Raw genomic sequence first — 18,463 nt, forward strand, 5'->3', positions numbered from 1 at the left:
GATTCCAGCTTGATTTGTCAAAATCAGACTTGTGAAGCCTCTCAATAAACTGGATATATGTTTTTACACAGAATGAAATGGATTTTGCCCCCATAATCTTGCATGAGATACAGTCTCTCAGTATTCATATGACTATTGTTTGAAGGCAGACTTTTTTTAAAAATCCTTTAAATGAAAAACAAGCTTATTGTGAGATTTGGTTGGCCACATGCATAAGAAAGCCATTGTGAAGCTCAGTGACAGTTGCTCTAGCCATTGCCAACTCATGGCCAATCCAAAAATGGGCAAAAACGTTGAGCATGGGTGGAGATGAGGTAGGTGGATTGAAGCCTGATTGCTGAAACCTTGCAGCTAGCTATCACTCAAAGACACAATACCCATAATTATGCACAACTTTAACCCTTAATATAATTTCTGTGAGTAGATATATAAACATTCACACCTCTGTATAGTTATATTAATGTAATAATAATAATTATAAATGTATCTAAATAGCACTTTTAAAATAAAAATAAAACCAGATAAGGCAGATAAAATGATAAAAAGGCCAAGGACATGAGTATTGGGAAATAAAGACAATAAAATGTGAATAAGATCAAATAAATGGAATTAAAACTGTTTAAATACAAAATATATCAAACATTTCCAAAATTAGCTACAAAAACAAAATCTGATTTTTTGACCACGCTCTGGACGTGTTTATTTCTTCTGTAAAGTTTGGCATTCATTTTTCTCAACTGTGGGGACTGGACTTTCAAGAAAAATGTTTAGGTTCAAATACCCTATTATTGTTTAATATTTTCACTTTCTTTTGAAGCTAATGTTTTTATGAGCTGATATCAATGTGAACAGACTAAAAAACATGGACAATCCATAATGATAACTAGTTTCTTATTAGAAAATACTCACAGACCACCACCAAGGAGGTTTTCAGTGCTTATTACTAAACCGATAGATTAACTATCAATAAATGAGTCTTATCTCAACAAAAAGCTCCTCTGTGAGATACTTGGAAACAAAAATACTAAGTTTGGGACTCAATACAACAGTTGGCGAATGAAAAAACACAAGATGCCTCTTGCATACAATAAACAAGCTTAGTGATTCTCTGACAATTCCAAACCTACCTGCAATAGTCTAGCCACTGCTTTGCTGTCAACTCCAGGGAATGGTCAGCCTGGGAGCCAGGTGGTTTTATGGTGGAACCATGGAGTTTAGAGGATGGAGTTGGAGAATAATCAGATTCTGTAGAATTGATAAACAATGAATTATGGACTTTTTGGTTCGTTGCTTGGGGTTGGCAAGCTTGGCAGGTTTGTCAGCCTGCCATAAACTGCCTACAAAGCCACACAACAGCCCCATCACTGCCTGAGCTTAAAGAAAAGCTGCCAAATGCACCAGATGGACAGACTCACGTTAATCACTCCTGAAGCAATCTCAAGGAAGAGTCTGTTGCCTGGGCAGACACAGGTTAATAACAGTGTGACAGTAAGTTTCATTGTTGTATGACCTTTACTGTACTGTTGTGAAATTAACAGACCATCGAGTTATGTTGTTGCTGTTTGAGATACCTCAATCATTGTACTTGCTGCTTGCTTTATGTGTGCTTAGCATGTTATATTGATTGTGTGTCCCATACCTTCAGGCTCTGCTTTGTTTTGTGTAAGTTTTCTGCCACTGCAGTAAAGCTGGTAAGCTGCACTTTATCTGTTAAAAGACCAGTGCCATGACTGATGAACCCTGAGCCAAGTTTGCACCCCTGGTTTCTGCTTGATAAAGAGAGAATTACTGTGTCTTTCTGTGGCAATAAGGATCCCCTCTGTTTTACTTTGAGTGCCTTTCCCTCTCTCTCTTTTACTAACCCCCACACACATGCCTTTACAGGCAATTGCACGCACACCTTAAAGGTGCAGATCACATTAGGATAACTCAACTTTGCTCACCACCATCTTGTTGTCAGAGATGTGTAAACACATCCCCCACTGTGCTTCTCATATTCCTTTGTTAAGCTTTGCAGTCCTGAAACAGGACGTAGCCACTGACACTCTATTTTCCTGTCTGCCTCACTCTCTCTTTCTCACAGACACACATACATGCACACATGCACACATACACGCACATTCACATGTACAACATGCTGTCTTTTCGCCTTTATGCTTGTTACTGTAGTTGCTTGTTATGGCTGACTGTGTTGTAGTTGTAGTTGTACAATGGATGTTTCCTGATTTAAGGATTATTGATTGTTGATCAGTATTACTGAAATTAAATAAATGCTATTGTACATTTAAACAGCAATCGTCTGCGATTTTTTGTGCATATGTGCTGTGATAATAGCTGGTTGCGAGGGTCAGCTCGGATTCAACCCGTCATTGTTCACCTGACAAATGCAAAATGGTATTTTAAGCATAGGCATTTTAAACATTCCATCTGTGAGACTGTATCCATGGTTGGTTGTTGGTCTTTGGCCTTAAGGTGTTGACCAGTTATTATTAAGTCATATTAATAATTTTATTGACATTAATACAGTTACTGGTCCCAACAATGATGACTGATGTATGGACTGGGTCTGGGTGTGGACCAAGGACTGGATTTTGAGAAGGCCTGTTATAGTTTCTCAGCCTTGTTTATGTGCCTACACAGCAGCAGCATGTAGCCAAATCTCATTTTGGGACAAAGTGTTGAAGCATGTCAGAAAACTTGTAGTTTATTATTTATTCCAACTACTGTACTTTGTGTACCTTCGTCTGTGGCACACCAGATGTGTGCTATGGGAGCCAAGTGGCATCATCATATGACATGAAGCAACATGATCGCTGATAACAAGAGTTATCATTCTACCATGATAGATAGATAGATAGATAGATAGATAAAATGAAAGTAAGTCACACAAAAGCCAAGATCTTAGCTTTGGATGGTAACAACAATTTTAAGGCAGCTCTTACAGCTGGTCTTTCTCTTCCTCCTGACAAAAGTAGAGGAAGGCTAATTTGACCCTGTCTGCAGTGGAGCCACTGAGCCACAACACTGGTATGCCGCAGACATCACCACACAGCATGCCATCTCTCTCTCCGTGTCTGTATCTCTCTTTCTGTAAGCCGGTCAACTCCAACACCACAACCATCATTAAAGCGTTCTGGCTGATCACACCCTTTAATTGGATCATACCAGCAGCCCAGGAAAAATGGCATCTTGTTAGCTTAGCTGCAGAGCAGACTGAACACACAAACAAACAAGCAAACAAATGAGGGTATAAACAAGCCCCATGGAAGCTCACTTGGAATGTGAAGCATGATAAGAAGTACTGACCTGCGTACACAGGAACTGAAACGGAAACTAGTTGCAAATAACTGTAGAAGGATCAGAGTCGCCTATCTGCCACACTTAGTTGGACTGATTTATGATGAAGAAACATGAAGATACTACTACTTTTTGTAGCAGTTTATATTTCAATGACTAATTAGTAAGAGAACTTTTAATATGCAGTAGCCATTTGGTAGCCATTTAGAGGCAAGTTAGAGTCAATGAGTACCAAGCATTCATTAGTATCATGGGTGGTCGCAGTTGGACTAATGTAGGTAGTAATGTTGTGATTAACCGTTGAAATATGTACAATATTTTCTTATTTAGAGCATTTAAGCTTAAATACAGACATAGCAGTTTACATTTTACCACAAGTAAAAGTCTAGAATTAGTCTGCACTTATTCACAGACCTTTCTGAATAACTAACGTATGGCTTCTGCAAAATATTGAATAATAGTTTGCTCTCCTCCTCCTCTCCTCTGTGGTGTGCAATTTGGATGCAGCAGTGTGTGGACTGTAATATTTTCCATGTAGTGCTGAGGGACTAATTTAGGGAAAATTCAGTGGCCCGTTTCACTTTCACGCGTTGCAGAGGAAAAAACGAGGACCATCTGACAATAGCTGCGACAAGTCACCTTGGTGCTGCTTTGATCCTAGCGGGCTGGTAGATAATTCAAGGTTGTTAATGCAGTACAGTCACCTCTAAATCAAGAGCTTTACAATGCTGCTCCTCTCATATAGTGAAGGCAGAATGTTACTGTTGCTTAACTGGTTATAAACAGTTTTAATATCCACACATTACTAATTATACCTGGGGAATTATTTTTCCTCTTACTTCAGATCGGAACTTGGTGTCTTACGCAAGGGCACTTCAGCAGGTGAATTATTTTGACTGTCACAGGGACAAAATTCATGGTTGTAGTCTTACTTTTGTATGTAGTCTTTTATTACAGTCTGTTGAGCTACAGCATGGGTCTCTATAAAGGGCTCTGTATATGCCTGTGTTTCATGTGATATAAATGTATATCACATGAAATCAAAATAAATGATATCAAAATAAAGGCATCCACACCACACATCCTTTTTTAATGGCTTCATGCAGGATTTGTAACTGAAACTGTTTTACTTACCTGTGGGATGTTCTGTCCTTTGCAAGGTTTTTTAGAAACAACTGATCACGACAGATTGATGATGGATTGTGTTGTGGAAATTCTCTGCTGCTGGTGAAGAATGAAATAGAGACTTCTGCCGGCCAACAACGGTTTTATTTGCTTTGCAAAGAAAAGGTCAATCATCACCTGAGTGGTAGAATGAAGAAAGACCCCAAGCATAGGGAGAGCTAAACATTTATATCTTAGGAGTGCCTCACAATCACAATTCCTCCCTTCTGATTATTAATTAATCACTAAAAAAGGAAAAGGCAAGACAACAGCAAAAAAATGCAAGCAAAGGATAAAAATTAAATAAAAATAAAAAGCCACAACTTGATTATCCAATACATTAATTCACACAGATTTTAAAATGCATCATCATCAAAAGATAAAAGAAAAAGGAAAAAATAAATAAATAAATAAATAATGACAACAAAAGAATGAAATAGAAACACTATTTACACAAAGTCATCATCAGAGTCAGAGTCTGAGTAGGGGTACTGATGGATGTCAGGAATGTGGAATATGGCTGAATTTTGACTGTCTGCTGTTCTAATCGCAAACATTTCAGTGTTCATTAAGGTGAGAGCTGCTTCAGTTTGGTTTGCTAAGGAAAGAGCAGACCAGGCTAGTCCATTAATTTTGTTCAGGGCTGCAGCTGTTCCATCTCCTAGAAAAAAGGTTGGTCCCAACATTGGTGTTAGAGGAAGTCCAGGGGTCATTCAGTACATAACCATCATATTTGGAGGGCATGCCAGTGATATCACTGTGAATTTGAAAATGTGTGTTAGATTGAATGTTGATGGTAGGAGTTGTTTTATTGAAGACTTTCGTATCAGTTGTAACAATTGACGGGTGGTAACAACCGGACCATTGACATTGAGGTGGCAGGTCATGATAGGCCTTTCTACTGCAAGACCACATAATTTCTGGTTGGGATAAAAGTTGTTTAAATGGACAGGCAAATCTTGTCAGGGTGTTATTAGGCCATTTGTGAGAACAGTTGGTTGATGTTGTAGTGTTCACAAATATTCTAGTTTGACAGCTTGACTGGCCTAGATAAGGTCCTGATGATGATGTTGAACAAACACAAGTTTCTGCATGCTGTAGAGGGACCTCAAATGCCATGTTACTGGGGGCTGAATGGGAATCAATACTAGTAACACTAGGATGTGGAATAACTGGGACATTATTCCTGATTTGTTGGCCGGCAATTAATAACATCATCACTCCCAAAGGGACAGTGCATTTTCCATGATCTTCTCTGCCCCAGGATTCTTTCATGTGGCCCCATATCACAACATCTGCCGTCAGGGGTTTTGCTTGCCATCTGGCTGCTAGAGCATGACAAACCCAACAGTTACCAGGAATCTTCAACTCTTTTTTGTGTAAAAGAGCTAGGGCACATGCGCTGTTGTCATTACATAGTCTGAGGGCTTGTGGCACTGTGCCATCTTTGTGATCAGTGATGTTTAAATCATCAGGATGATAGTGTCCTACTTCAGAGGTCGGTGGGACGGTTTTCACATTTGGCGGAATGTTAAGGGGGGCGTCATATGGGTTTGGTGGCCCATTGACTATGAGTCTGAGTTGTCTTTACATATCAGAGCTTTGACGTTCAATTCCACACCAATATGTGCTTGTATCAGAGGATTTGACATTGGAGATGTTGTTTTGGGCTCTGTTGAAATTTGGAATTTTTGTTATCATGAAGCAAGGATCTCTGTTTGGACCAAGGGTTTTGTCAGTAGCGGCCACAATCAAGAGCCAATCATGTGGGCCGCAGGAATCTTTGCATAGGTACTTGTCATATTTGGCATAATATGCGTGAGTTTGACCTGATTGCCAAATTTCGGGATAAACAGTGCAGGTGAATGCTGCACTTTGTCCTTCTGTCAGAATGATGGTCTATGCAGGTTTGTAGGTGTAGGCCAGCAGTATGTGTTGTCAGGAGCACTTGGAATGGACCTCACCAGCGCTTGGAGTGGCAGTGCTTCCTTCTTAGGTCCTTTATCACTACCCAGTCGCCAGGTTGTAAGTCATGGAGTAACGTGGAAGCTGGTGGTGGAAGGGCTGAGAGAGAGAGTGGAAGATAAGTTTTTGCAATATTGTAGCATGTCATCCTCACATTGGCCAGTGGAGGGGAGTGGCCTGGTTACAGGTTCCACTCCTAGGGATGGAGGTCTGCCAAAAAGAATTTCAAAGGGACTCATATTCACTCTGGATCTTTTTCTCATTCTCATGTGCATTAGAACAATGGGCAAAGCTTTTGTCCAAGGCACTCCCATTTCCTCACAACATTTTGCTAATTTTGATTTCAGAGTGCCATTCTCTCGTTTGACAGCACCTCCACTGGCAGGGTGATATGCGTAATGTTGTTTGAGGTCAATGGCAAGGAATTCACTGATTTGATTTACTGCAGAACTGACGAAGTGAGAGCCATTATCGCTACTCAGTTTAGTTGGTATTCCCCATCTAGGAATAATGTCCATTAACAGAGCCTTTGCTACTACTTGGCTACTTTGGTGTTTTGCTGGAAATGCTTCAATCCATTTTGACCACATGTCAACCATCTCTAAGCAGTATTTTTTTTTCCTTCTGCTGGTGACAGTTCTATGAAATTCATCATCAAATGTTCAAATGGTCTGTCTGGTGGTGGGTGAGCGGCGTGTGTGATTGTGTTGATTTTACCTGCGTTATGTGTTGCACAAACCATACATGATAGGCAAAATTTCTGCACATGGAGTGAAAAACCTTTGGTGAACCAGTGCTGAGTTATAGCGTCCAACATCCCCCCTTTTGACACATGGTCCAAGCCATGTGTCAATTTTGCAAAGTGAGGAAAGAAATGCTTAGGAAGGCAAGGTTTGTCTTCAGGTCCCCGCCACACTGTGTCTCTATGGGTGGCACCGCAGTGTTGCCATAACGTCTTTTCTTGTGGTGTGGCAAAGGACTGTATTGCTGTAAGGAAGCGGGGAATAGAGACTGGAGATGAAACAAAGAATGGCTTAAGGATAGTGGGTTGGGTTGCAGCTCTTTTTGCAGCAGCATCAGCTCTTGCGTTTCCTAAGGAAACAGAATCTGAATTGTTAGTATGAGCAAGGCATTTACAAACAGCAAATGACTTTGGAAGCAAAATGGCATCTAAAAGAGCTGCAACCTTGTCATGATGGAGAATGGGTTTTCCATCAGATTTTAAGAATTGTCTGTGTTTCCATAGAGTGCCAAAATCATGCACATCAAACGCATATCTAGAGTGAGTGTAGATAGTTGCAGTCTTGTTGCTTGTCAGTTTGCATGCCTCTGTCATTGCTGTTAGTTCTGCTGCTTGTGCAGAATAGTGAGAGGGGAGTGAACCTGAGACAAGAGTTTCGTGATTAGTTACAACAGCAAATCCAACTTTGTTGCGACCAGTTTGTGGGTCAGGTGAATCAGATCTTTCTACAAAAACCAAATCAGGGTTAGTTAATGGTGTTTCTTGGAGATCCGGTCTTGGGGAGCAAACCTGTTGGAGGACAGCAACACAGTTGTGTTCTTGTCGTCTGGTGTGGGAAAGAGAGTGGCAGGGTTTAAAACATTGCATCTTTTGACAGTGACATTTGGCATTTCTAAAAGCACAGTGTTGTATTTTAGCCATCGTGCTGTGGAGAGGTGAGAAGTTTTTTGTTCAAGTAAAATCACGGACACAGCATGTGGAACCAGTAGAGTTACATCAGAGTAACCCACTATGTCTCTGGAGGCCATAACTGTCTTTTCAGCAGCAGCCACAGCTCTGAGACATCTCGGGAGAAATAAGCTACAGGGCGTAGTTTATATCCGTGATCTTGCAACAAAACATAAGTCATACTTGATGATACTACATGAGGGAGGCAAGTGGAGCTTCAAGAATGGCATAGTTTGGAATGAATTGTCTACAGTAAGAGCACATGCCAAGAAATGACATCATCTGTTTCTTTGTGATGGGTCTTGGAAGATTCTGAATTGCATCTACTCTTTTTGATGAAAGAGTTTTCCCTTCAGAAGTAATGACATGACCCAAGAAAACAACTTTTTCCTGGACAAATTGAAGTTTGGACAAGCTGGCTTTGTGACCACCATTTGCCAAATGTTTCAAGAGTTGCACTGTGTTGACTTCACACTGCTTTTCGGTTGAACTGCAGATCATAAGGTCATCAACATACTGTACCAAGGCAGTGCCTGGAGAGAGAACAAGAGATTCAAGACTTTGTCTGACAGCTTCATTGTAAATGGTGGGACTTTCATAGTAGCCTTGGAACAGGCGAGTGAATGTGTAGCCTCGCCCATTGAAGTTGAAAGCAAACCAGAATTGACTGTCTGGATGAAGTGGAACACTAAAGAAAGCATTTGAAAGGTCCACCACTGAAAAGAATTTTTGCATTGAGTGGGACCTGAGACAAGATGGTATAAGGATTTGGAACGTTTGGGGCTCTGAGTTGGACTGCTGCATTTACTGCTTGCAAATCCTGAACAAAACGCCATTCTGATGGTTGATCTTCATCTCTCTTTTTTTCGACAGGGAACTAAGGTTTACGTACTGGAGAGTCATCACAGGGAACAATTACTCCTGCTGTTTTAAGAGACTCAAAAACCGGTGTTATGCCATCGATGGCTTCTAGTTTCAGTGGGTATTGAGCCTTGCAAGGTCTAAAGTCTGATTTTGGAGTGATGACAACAGATTCACAGTCTTTGATGAGGCCACCATCATACATCATCAGACAGTTTATCAAATGCCCGACCAGAGAGGAGAACATTCTGGATCACTGTTACACCACCGTCAGGGATGCTTATCACGCCGTCCCCCGTGCTGCACTGGGCCACTCTGACCACGTCATGGTACACCTGATTCCTGCATACAGGCAGAAACTAAAGCTCTGCAAACCTGTAGTGAGGACATCAAGGAAGTGGACCAGCGAGGCTGTGGAGGATCTCCAGGCGTGTTTGGACTCTACTGACTGGGATGTGTTCAGGACTGCTACCAACAGTCTGGATGAGTACACGGAGACTGTGACGTCCTACATCAGCTTCTGTGAGGACTGCTGTGTTCCATCACGCACCAGGGTGAGTTACAACAATGACAAACCCTGGTTCACAGCCCAACTCAGGCAGCTAAGGTTGGCAAAGGAAGTGGCCTTCAGGAGTGGGGACAAAGACAGATACAAAGAGTCGAAGTACAAGTTTAGCAAGGCAGTGAAAGAGGCTAAACGGCTGTACTCTGAGAAGCTCCAACACCAATTCTCAGCTAACGACTCTGCGTCTGTCTGGAAAGGGCTCAGGCAGATCACTAACTACAAGCCTAAAGCCCCCCACTCCATCAACGATCGACGCCTAGCCAACGACCTGAACCAGTTCTACTGCCGCTTTGAAAGACAAAGGGACAGTCCAGCAACCATCCCCTATGACACCTCTGAACAGCTCCAGCTCCAGTCACCTCCACCAATGTCCACCTTAAAGCCCCCCCCCCCCTCCCCACCCACCTCAGTGACGACTCTTTCCATCCATGAAAGGGACGTCAACAGACTCTTCAGGAGACAGAACCCCCGGAAAGCAGCTGGACCGGATTCTGTCTCCCCATCTGCCTTGAAGCACTGCGCTGATCAGCTGTCTCCAGTGTTCACAGACATTTTTAACACCTCATTGGAGACATGTCACGTGCCAGCCTGCTTTAAGTCTTCAACCATCATCCCTGTTCCCAAGAAGCCAAGGACCACAGGACTTAATGACTTCAGACCTGTCGCCCTGACCTCTGTGGTCATGAAGTCCTTTGAGCGCCTTGTGCTCTCACACCTCAGAGACATCACTGACCCTCTCCTGGACCCCCTGCAGTTTGCCTACAGAGCCAACAGGTCTGTAGACGATGCAGTCAACTTGGCCCTCCACTTCATCCTCCAGCACCTGGACTCCGCAGGAACCTACGCTAGGATCCTGTTTGTGGATTTCAGCTCTGCCTTCAACACCATCGTCCCAACTCTGCTTCAGGAAAAGCTCTCCCAGATGAGCATGCCTGACTCCACCTGCAGATGGATTACAGACTTCCTGTCTGACAGGAAACAGTGCGTGAAGCTGGGGAAACACTTCTCCGACGCTAAGACCATCAGCACTGGATCCCCCCAGGGCTGTGTTCTTTCTCCTCTGCTCTTCTCCCTGTACACGAACAGCTGCACCTCCAGTCACCAGTCTGTCAAGCTCCTGAAGTTTGCGGATGACACCACCCTTATCGGACTCATCTCTGATGGCGACGAGTCCGCCTACAGGTGGGAGGTTGACCATCTGGTGACCTGGTGCAATCAGAACAACCTGGAGCTCAATGCTCTAAAGACAGTGGAGATGGTTGTGGACTACAGGAAGATCTCAGCCTCACCTGCCCCCATCACCCTCTGTGACTCCACTATTGACACTGTGGAGTCTTTCCGCTTCCTGGGAACTATCATCTCCCAGGACCTCAAGTGGGAGCCGAACATCAGCTCCCTCATCAGGAAAGCTCAGCAGAGGATGTACTTCCTATGGCAGCTGAAGAAATTCAGCCTGCCAAAGACAATGATGGTGCACTTCTACACAGCCATCATCGAGTCCATCCTCACCTCCTCCATCACTGTCTGGTACGCTGCTGCCACCGCCAAGGACAAGGGCAGACTGCAGCGTGTCATTCGGTCTGCAGAGAAGGTGATTGGCTGCAATCTCCCATCTCTTCAGGACCTGTACGCCTCCAGGACCCTGAGGCGTGCAGAAAAGATTGTGGCTGATCCCTCTCACCCCGGACACAAACTCCTTGAGTCACTCCCCTCTGGCAGGAGGCTGCGGTCCATCAGGACCAAAACCTCATGCCACAAGAACAGTTTTTTCCCGTTTGCTGTCAGCCTTACCAACAAGGCCCGGAACCCCGCCGACACTCTTCACATTCCACCTTGGACTCATTCTGTGACATTGACTGATATAAATATAACTCTATGCATTACATTAACGCTCAACTTGGACTTCTTTCTGGAAAACAGACTGTGTTTCCGGTAAATAGCAACAACATAAACAGACTTGTGTATATATATTTAAATTGTTATATTTTATGCTCTTATTTTAGTAGATGTGTCATGCACCAATTTCACCAGAAAAAATTCCTAGTATGTGTAAAAGCGTACTTGGCGATAAAGCTTTTTCTGATTCTGATTCTGATTCTGATTCTTACTGACAGCCCACAGTGTCTTAGGGACCTGCTGTAGGGCTGTAATAGTTGGAGCTTGTTTTTCGGACAAAAAAGAAAAAGGTTTGGAAGCGCTTTTTGGTACCAGCTGGATTGTTCTTTGAGTGTGCACAACAGATGATAAACTCTTAGAGTAGCACTGCAGTGTCGGTGAAAATAAAATGAATCGATCAGATGTTTCTTGCCAATCGGCTGCACGCAGACATGATTTCATAAATCTTCCCAATTATCTGATATGTGTTTTGCAAGTGTGATGTGTGGGACCGAATGGTCAATGGTAAACACATCACATTGAGCTGGTGTGAGAGAGACTGATATAGTGCATTTATGTTGTGTCCAGTAAATGCGTGACAGTGTTGGTCCATCAAATCCCTCTCTCAACCAACGTTCCTCATATGGCTCATCAGGTCCTGGTGACATGTGAGAGATGCAATGCAGATCGTCTGGTGTCATGAAATGTGTTGCAGCTGTTAAGACTACTTTTCTAGCTTCTGCAACAAGCTCAGAAGAGGCAGTCAATGGTTTCAATTTCCATTGATATGCATACTGTCTGTGAACTTTGATACCTTCTGGGGTTGAGATCAGACAAAGGCCTAATTTGCACATCAAGTCTCTGCCCATCAGGTTGATGGGGCAGACTTTAGAGAGCAAGAAAGCGTGTTTGAAGCTTTTATTTGGTCCGTCCGCACATTTGAGTGGGACAGTGATGTTTTCTCTAATTTTTTGACCTGATGAACCAACAGAGTACACATAATCTCCACTCAGTTTTGGTTTTGTTGTTAGTTCAAAATCTTTTATCACAGAATGTGTGGCTCCCGAGTCAAATAAGAATACAACATTTTGTTTTGTAATGGTCAATGTATGTTGTGGAAACTTCTTGAAATGATCAGATATGTACTGCACAAGTGTTAGAGTGATTGCATATCTATTATCTGAGCTCTCAATAGATGGTGTGTTAGTCTGCTCAGTATGTGTGTGTGAGTGTGGTGCAGTACCTTCTTCCGATCTCACAAGTTGGTCTAGCTTGTCAGCAGGAGTCCATTCCACTCCAACAACCCCCAGCTGTAGTCAGTCTGATGTGATTGCTCAATTTGATGATGTTGATGTGGGACAGTCATGTCTCCAATGTCCAATTTTGCCACAGCTGAATCAAGCATCATTGGGAACTTTTCTTTCCAAGTTTCTGTCTCGACCATGTCTTTTCCTCTGTGTCCATGCCTTGGTTGTCCATGTTCTCAGACTGCGTTATACATGGTTATTGTTGCCATGTGAAGTTCTTTCTGTGTTGTCTCCTCTTTTTTTTTCTTCTTGGAGAGTAGTTGGTCATGTGCGTGTATGGCATGTCGGCGAAGTTCGGACAGGTGTGCATCATGCCAGCTGATGCAGGAAATTTTAACAGCTGATACAATATCTGGCTTCAGTCCACTCAGGAAACAATTACAAAGATGAACCTCCCACACATCTGAAGTATTGCTCAACTCATCAGGCAGTTGAAGGCCACCGTAGGTGTTGAATATCTCTGTCAGGCGAGTGAGATATTCGTCAGGACTTTCATCATCCTTTTGTCTGCAGCCGGTGATTTTCTCCATGTTAACTTTAACAGGGAAGGCTTGGGTGAACACATCACAGAGGTGACAGACAGCATCTCTGTATTCAGCATTAGATTCATTTTCCCAGGTAATGTGTTTGCAACGGATGTCAGAACTTGGGAACTTACTGGCTATTTTTTGCCAGTCTGTGGGTTTCATCTTGGTAATCAGAAGTCTTTTTAGTTTGTTCATGGTTGGTTTAAACTCCTAGCAAAACAGTCCATGGGCAGAAAACCAGTGTTGCACCTTCTGGTCCAGATACTTCAACCATGGGTATGTTGAAAGCTGCATTTTTATTGGGATGGCGCAGTGTATGTTCAATTGGAGAAGAGGGGTTGGTCGTAGAGTTTTGTAGTGGAGCAGGCACATCAGGATGAGCTGCTCCCAAACTTGTGGTTTTTTTTGGCATGGTGGAGTCTGTTTCTCTTCTTTCATTGGACATTGCAGGGTTGTATGGTCGCGGAGCTGAAGAATGAGTTGGTGGGTTGCCATCGAGGTCTGGATCCAGCTTCAAAGCCGCCAACTGTGGAAACAAAGAAGAGATCTGCGAGTCTGGCGTTCTTTGTAAATTTTCTTTTTCATTCTTTTTCACATGAAAAAGGTAGTTGTTTCTGAATTATTTTCCTGTTTTGTGTTTCTGCCTCCCGTTTCCACATTTGTATATGTTCTTTTTGACCTTCTATAATTTCTAATTTCTTTACAGAAAGTTTCTTTTTCTTTCTCATTTCTTGTTCTTTTCTTTCAGTTTTACTTCTACCAGTAATATGTTTTTCAAACTGAGGGATCCCCCTATAGGCAATCCAAACTCAGCTGTCCAGACATTTAAATATTTCAAACTTTTATCCCCATATTTCCTTCTCATGATATCCACAATTGGACCCTCTGGAGAGCCAATCTCAACAGAGCCTTTACTCCCCATACTAGCTGTGGAGGTCGTGCACGACAATTACAATACAGACATCTCTGTAAGGACTGCTTCGCCCCTTGCCACAAGCAGTAAAAAGCCCTCAGAGTTTTTACACCTTGACCTCTGAGTCTAGCCTGGACTCAGACACAATTGTGGATAAATAATATAATATAATAATATAATAATAATATAAACATCCCAAATTTAAAAAACAGATAAAAAGTTTTCCCTCCCTCTCTCTCTCTCTCTCTCTCTCTCTCTCTCTCTCTCACTCTTTTTAAATGAAAAAGAAATGAAGGGTCAATATTTCAATGCTCACCAGATGAATTTCACTGAATTACGTTCGTGAAATCCCAGCGGTAAAGATGCGGGGCATCTACAGACAGTCCTCCCTTCTCAGAAGAGGATTTGAAGTTGGAGGCTGGAAGTCTTTTTCTTCCAGGATGGCCTGTCACTGTCCATGTTCCGTCCGAGATGATCACACAAGGGATCCCACTTCTGACACCAAATTGTTGTGGAAATTCTCTGCTGCTGGTGAAGAATGAAATAGAGACTTCTGCTGGCCAACAAGGTTTTTATTTCCTTTGCAAAGAAAAGGTCAATCATCACCATGAGCGGTAGAATGAAGAAAGACCCCAAGCATGGGGAGAGCTAAACATTTATACCTTAGGAGCGCCTCCCCTACCCAAAGGTGTGTTTAACTGTGATTGCAATTTCAATTCTTTGTACTTCATCTCCTTGAGATACCCGACTTCCCTTTATCTCACCAGAATGTCAGGTCTTTTTGTATTTTAAATTGTGATGTCTAGACCTCTTAACACCAACATACAAAATCCTGCAGGATGCCTCCAGTGTGAGCCACCCCCTAGGGAGTTGGCTCCGATACCTACAGCAGACCAGAAGGTGCGAATACACACCTTTGGGTAGGGAGACACTAAAATCACTGAATAGAACCCAGCACTCAAATCCAATAAAAGAAATTTAAAGATTCAAGTGAGTTCCACAAGCAACAAAGCAGCAGTGGCAGTCACTGCTGCAAAGACAGAAACACAAGTTAGGCAATCCCACTAACTGTACACCGCTCACTGAAACACCACTACACAACAGCAAAATTACCTTGGCTGTACAACTTCCAATCAGTGCTCAAGTTGACTCGCCGTAGCAAACACAAACAGGCTGCGTCATCGCAGTCTTTTTTTTTTTTTCGAGAAGTGTACCAGCACCACACGGAAGCAGCAGCAGACGAGGGAGAAAGAGAGACATCGGCTGGTGTGCTGCCGCATTTATGTGCCACTAATGGCGCTGATTGGGAGCCTCACTGCAGGTGCGTGACTGGAAGAAGCAGGGACGTTGCTGTTACAGCACTGCGGCCCCCAGTGGTGGGGCAGACCTAACCTGCTGGTTACAAGGACACCATTAATCCTGCCCAAATCTCCAACCCCATTTGCAGAAATGCAGCCCCAATCTTGCAAGGAACCTCCACATTGCTTCAGTGTTGCCTGCAGACACTAATTATTGTACAATTCTTCAACAAACTGCCTTTTGTTACCTGCACCCAGTTCCTATGTTGTTGTGCATAGTTGAGTTGCTTTGCCTTGTTTCCATGTCAGTTGTGTGGCTTTTTGGCTTCAACTCTTCCATCAAGAGCACTTCTGGCCAGAGTTCTCCGGACAGTAAATGGGTGTACCTGGGTCCCGCTGGTTTCTGCCACTTCTGAGCTGATGATGCTGCTGGACATCTTTCGAAGTGAAAAAAGCTTGATGTGTTTTTCATCTGCTGCACTAAGTTTCCTTGGCCGACCACTGCGTCTATGATCCTCAATGTTGCCCATTTCTTTGTGCTTCTTCAAAAGAGCTTGAACAGCACATCTTGAAACCTTAGTATTTGCTTTAAAATCTTTGTCTGGGAGAGACCTTGCTGATGCAGTATAACTACCTTTTGTCTTGTTGCTGTGCTCAGTCTTGCCATGGTGTATGACCTGTGACATGAAACCAACCATACCTTGGTAGCAGAGTTTGGCTGTTTAAAACCAAGTTAAGTCTTAACCCTCCTACACAGCTGTTTCTGTTTCAGTTATTGACTGTGTTTAAACCTACATGTGAATTGATGATCATTAGCATCTGTTTGGTATAATTGGTTGATTTTTACACCTGATTATAATCCTACAAAATTCCTGACTTTGCACAAGTGTATAAGAATAAGAATTGATGCTGGCTTTAAAGGCAAAGGGTAGTAACATCAAATATTGATTTGATTTAGATTTTTATTTTGTTTGCTCACTTACATTTTGTAAGTTGATCAAAATTATTATTACTGTTTAGATTTTTGAAAGAATTCCAAGTTTACAGCATTTTTCACACCTGCGTAAAACTTTTGTACAGTATATTATACACAAACAAGTTAAAAGCTGAGCAGGACAGGAAAGAAGCCCAGGGGGGCTTATACGAGACGTGACCTTCATTTCAAAGTTGTTGACAGGATAGACTATATTGCCAAAAGTATTCATTCGCCCATCCAAATAATTGAAATCAGGTGTTCCAATCAGTTCCATGGCCACAGGTGTATAAAATCAAGCACCAAGGCATGCAGACTGTTTCTACAAACATTTGTGAAAGAATGGGTCACTCTCAGGAGCTCAGTGAATTCCAGCGTGGTACTGTGATAGGATGCCACCTGTGCAACAAGTCTCATCATGAAATTTCCTCGCTCCCAATATTCCACAGTCAACTGTCAGTGGTATTATACCAAGGTGGAAGTTATTGGGAAAGATAGCAACTCAGCCATGAAGTGGTAAACCATGTAAAATGATGGAGCGGGGTCAGCAGATGCTGAAGCGCATAGTGCGCAGAGGTCGCCAACTTTCTGCAGAATCAATCGCTACAGACCTCCAAACTTCATATGGCCTTCAGAAAGCATGCCACCACTGGACTCTAGAGCAGTGGAGACTCGTTCTCTGGAGTGACAAATCGTGCTTCACCATCTGGCGATCTGATGGACGAGTCTGGGTTTGGCAGTTGCCAGGAGAATGGTACTTGTCTGACTGTATTGTGCCAAGTGTAAAGTTTGGTGGAGGGGGGATTATGGTGTGGAGTTGTTTTTTAAGAGCTGGTTTTGGCCCCGTAGTTCCAGTGAAAGGAACTCTGAATGCTTCAGGATACCGAGAGATTTTGGACAACAGAAGTTTGGAGATGGCCCCTTCCTGTTCCAACATGACTGTACACCAGTGCACAAAGCAAGGTCCATAAAGACATGGATGAGAGAGTTTGGTGTGGATGAACTTGATTGGCCTGCACAGAGTCTTGACCTCAACCCGATAGAACACCTTTTTTTCTTCTTTTTTTTTCTTTTTTTTTTAATTAACAGACAAACGAGGAAAAACATAATACAAAGTAATCTGACATTATGATAAGGTAAAAAAAAAAAAAAAACAAGCAAGACAAAATATATATAATACCCATGAGAAACATACTTTAAAAATCATTTGTTATATACCTCACCCATTTCTCCCACCTTTCTTCAAAAACACACACTTGATTTCTAATTCTCATTGTTATTTTCTCCATTACATATATCTCATTGACAAGATCCTTCCATTTGGGATTACTTAAATTATCATCTTTTGACCAGTTTCTTGTAATTTGTTTAATAAATGCTACTCTTATAATTAAAAACAAATATATATCATTACTCTTAATATTTTCTGGAAGTTTTCCAAGTAATAAAACTAATTGATTTTTATTCACAGAGATGCGAAAATATTTGACAATTCTCTAACAGAATCTAACCAAAAACCATCTAATACTTGACATGACCAAAATACATGACTGTGGTGTGCTATTTACTCCCCGCATTTCCTCCAAAAGTTTGAGGTTCATATTTACTCTGGATTTGGGGTGTCCTAAAATATCGATTTATAATCTTCCATGCAAATTCTTTCCAGTAGTTTTAATTTGTTGTTTCATGTATGTTTTTGCACATTTGTTTCCAATCTACTGGTGAGATATTACAAGGAATTTCATTTTCCTATTTGTTTTTACATTGAGATCCATTTGTTTATCTTGATATTTAGCTTGTATTATTTTAACTAATTTAGTTAAGAGTTTTGTTTCAGTACCACAATCATATATCTTAAGCGTGCATTTTATGAGGGGGGTTATTTCTTGAATAGATATCTTTTTTACAACATCAAAAAGATAACTTCTCACTTGGAAGAATCTAAATAAATGAGACTTGGGTAAACCATATTGCAATGATAGCTGTTCAAAAGATTTCGTTTCTTTATCTCAAATATTTGTCCAAATT

The sequence above is a fragment of the Chaetodon auriga genome, chromosome 14 (genome assembly GCF_051107435.1).
Source record: "Chaetodon auriga isolate fChaAug3 chromosome 14, fChaAug3.hap1, whole genome shotgun sequence".
Classification (NCBI taxonomy): domain Eukaryota; kingdom Metazoa; phylum Chordata; class Actinopteri; order Chaetodontiformes; family Chaetodontidae; genus Chaetodon; species Chaetodon auriga.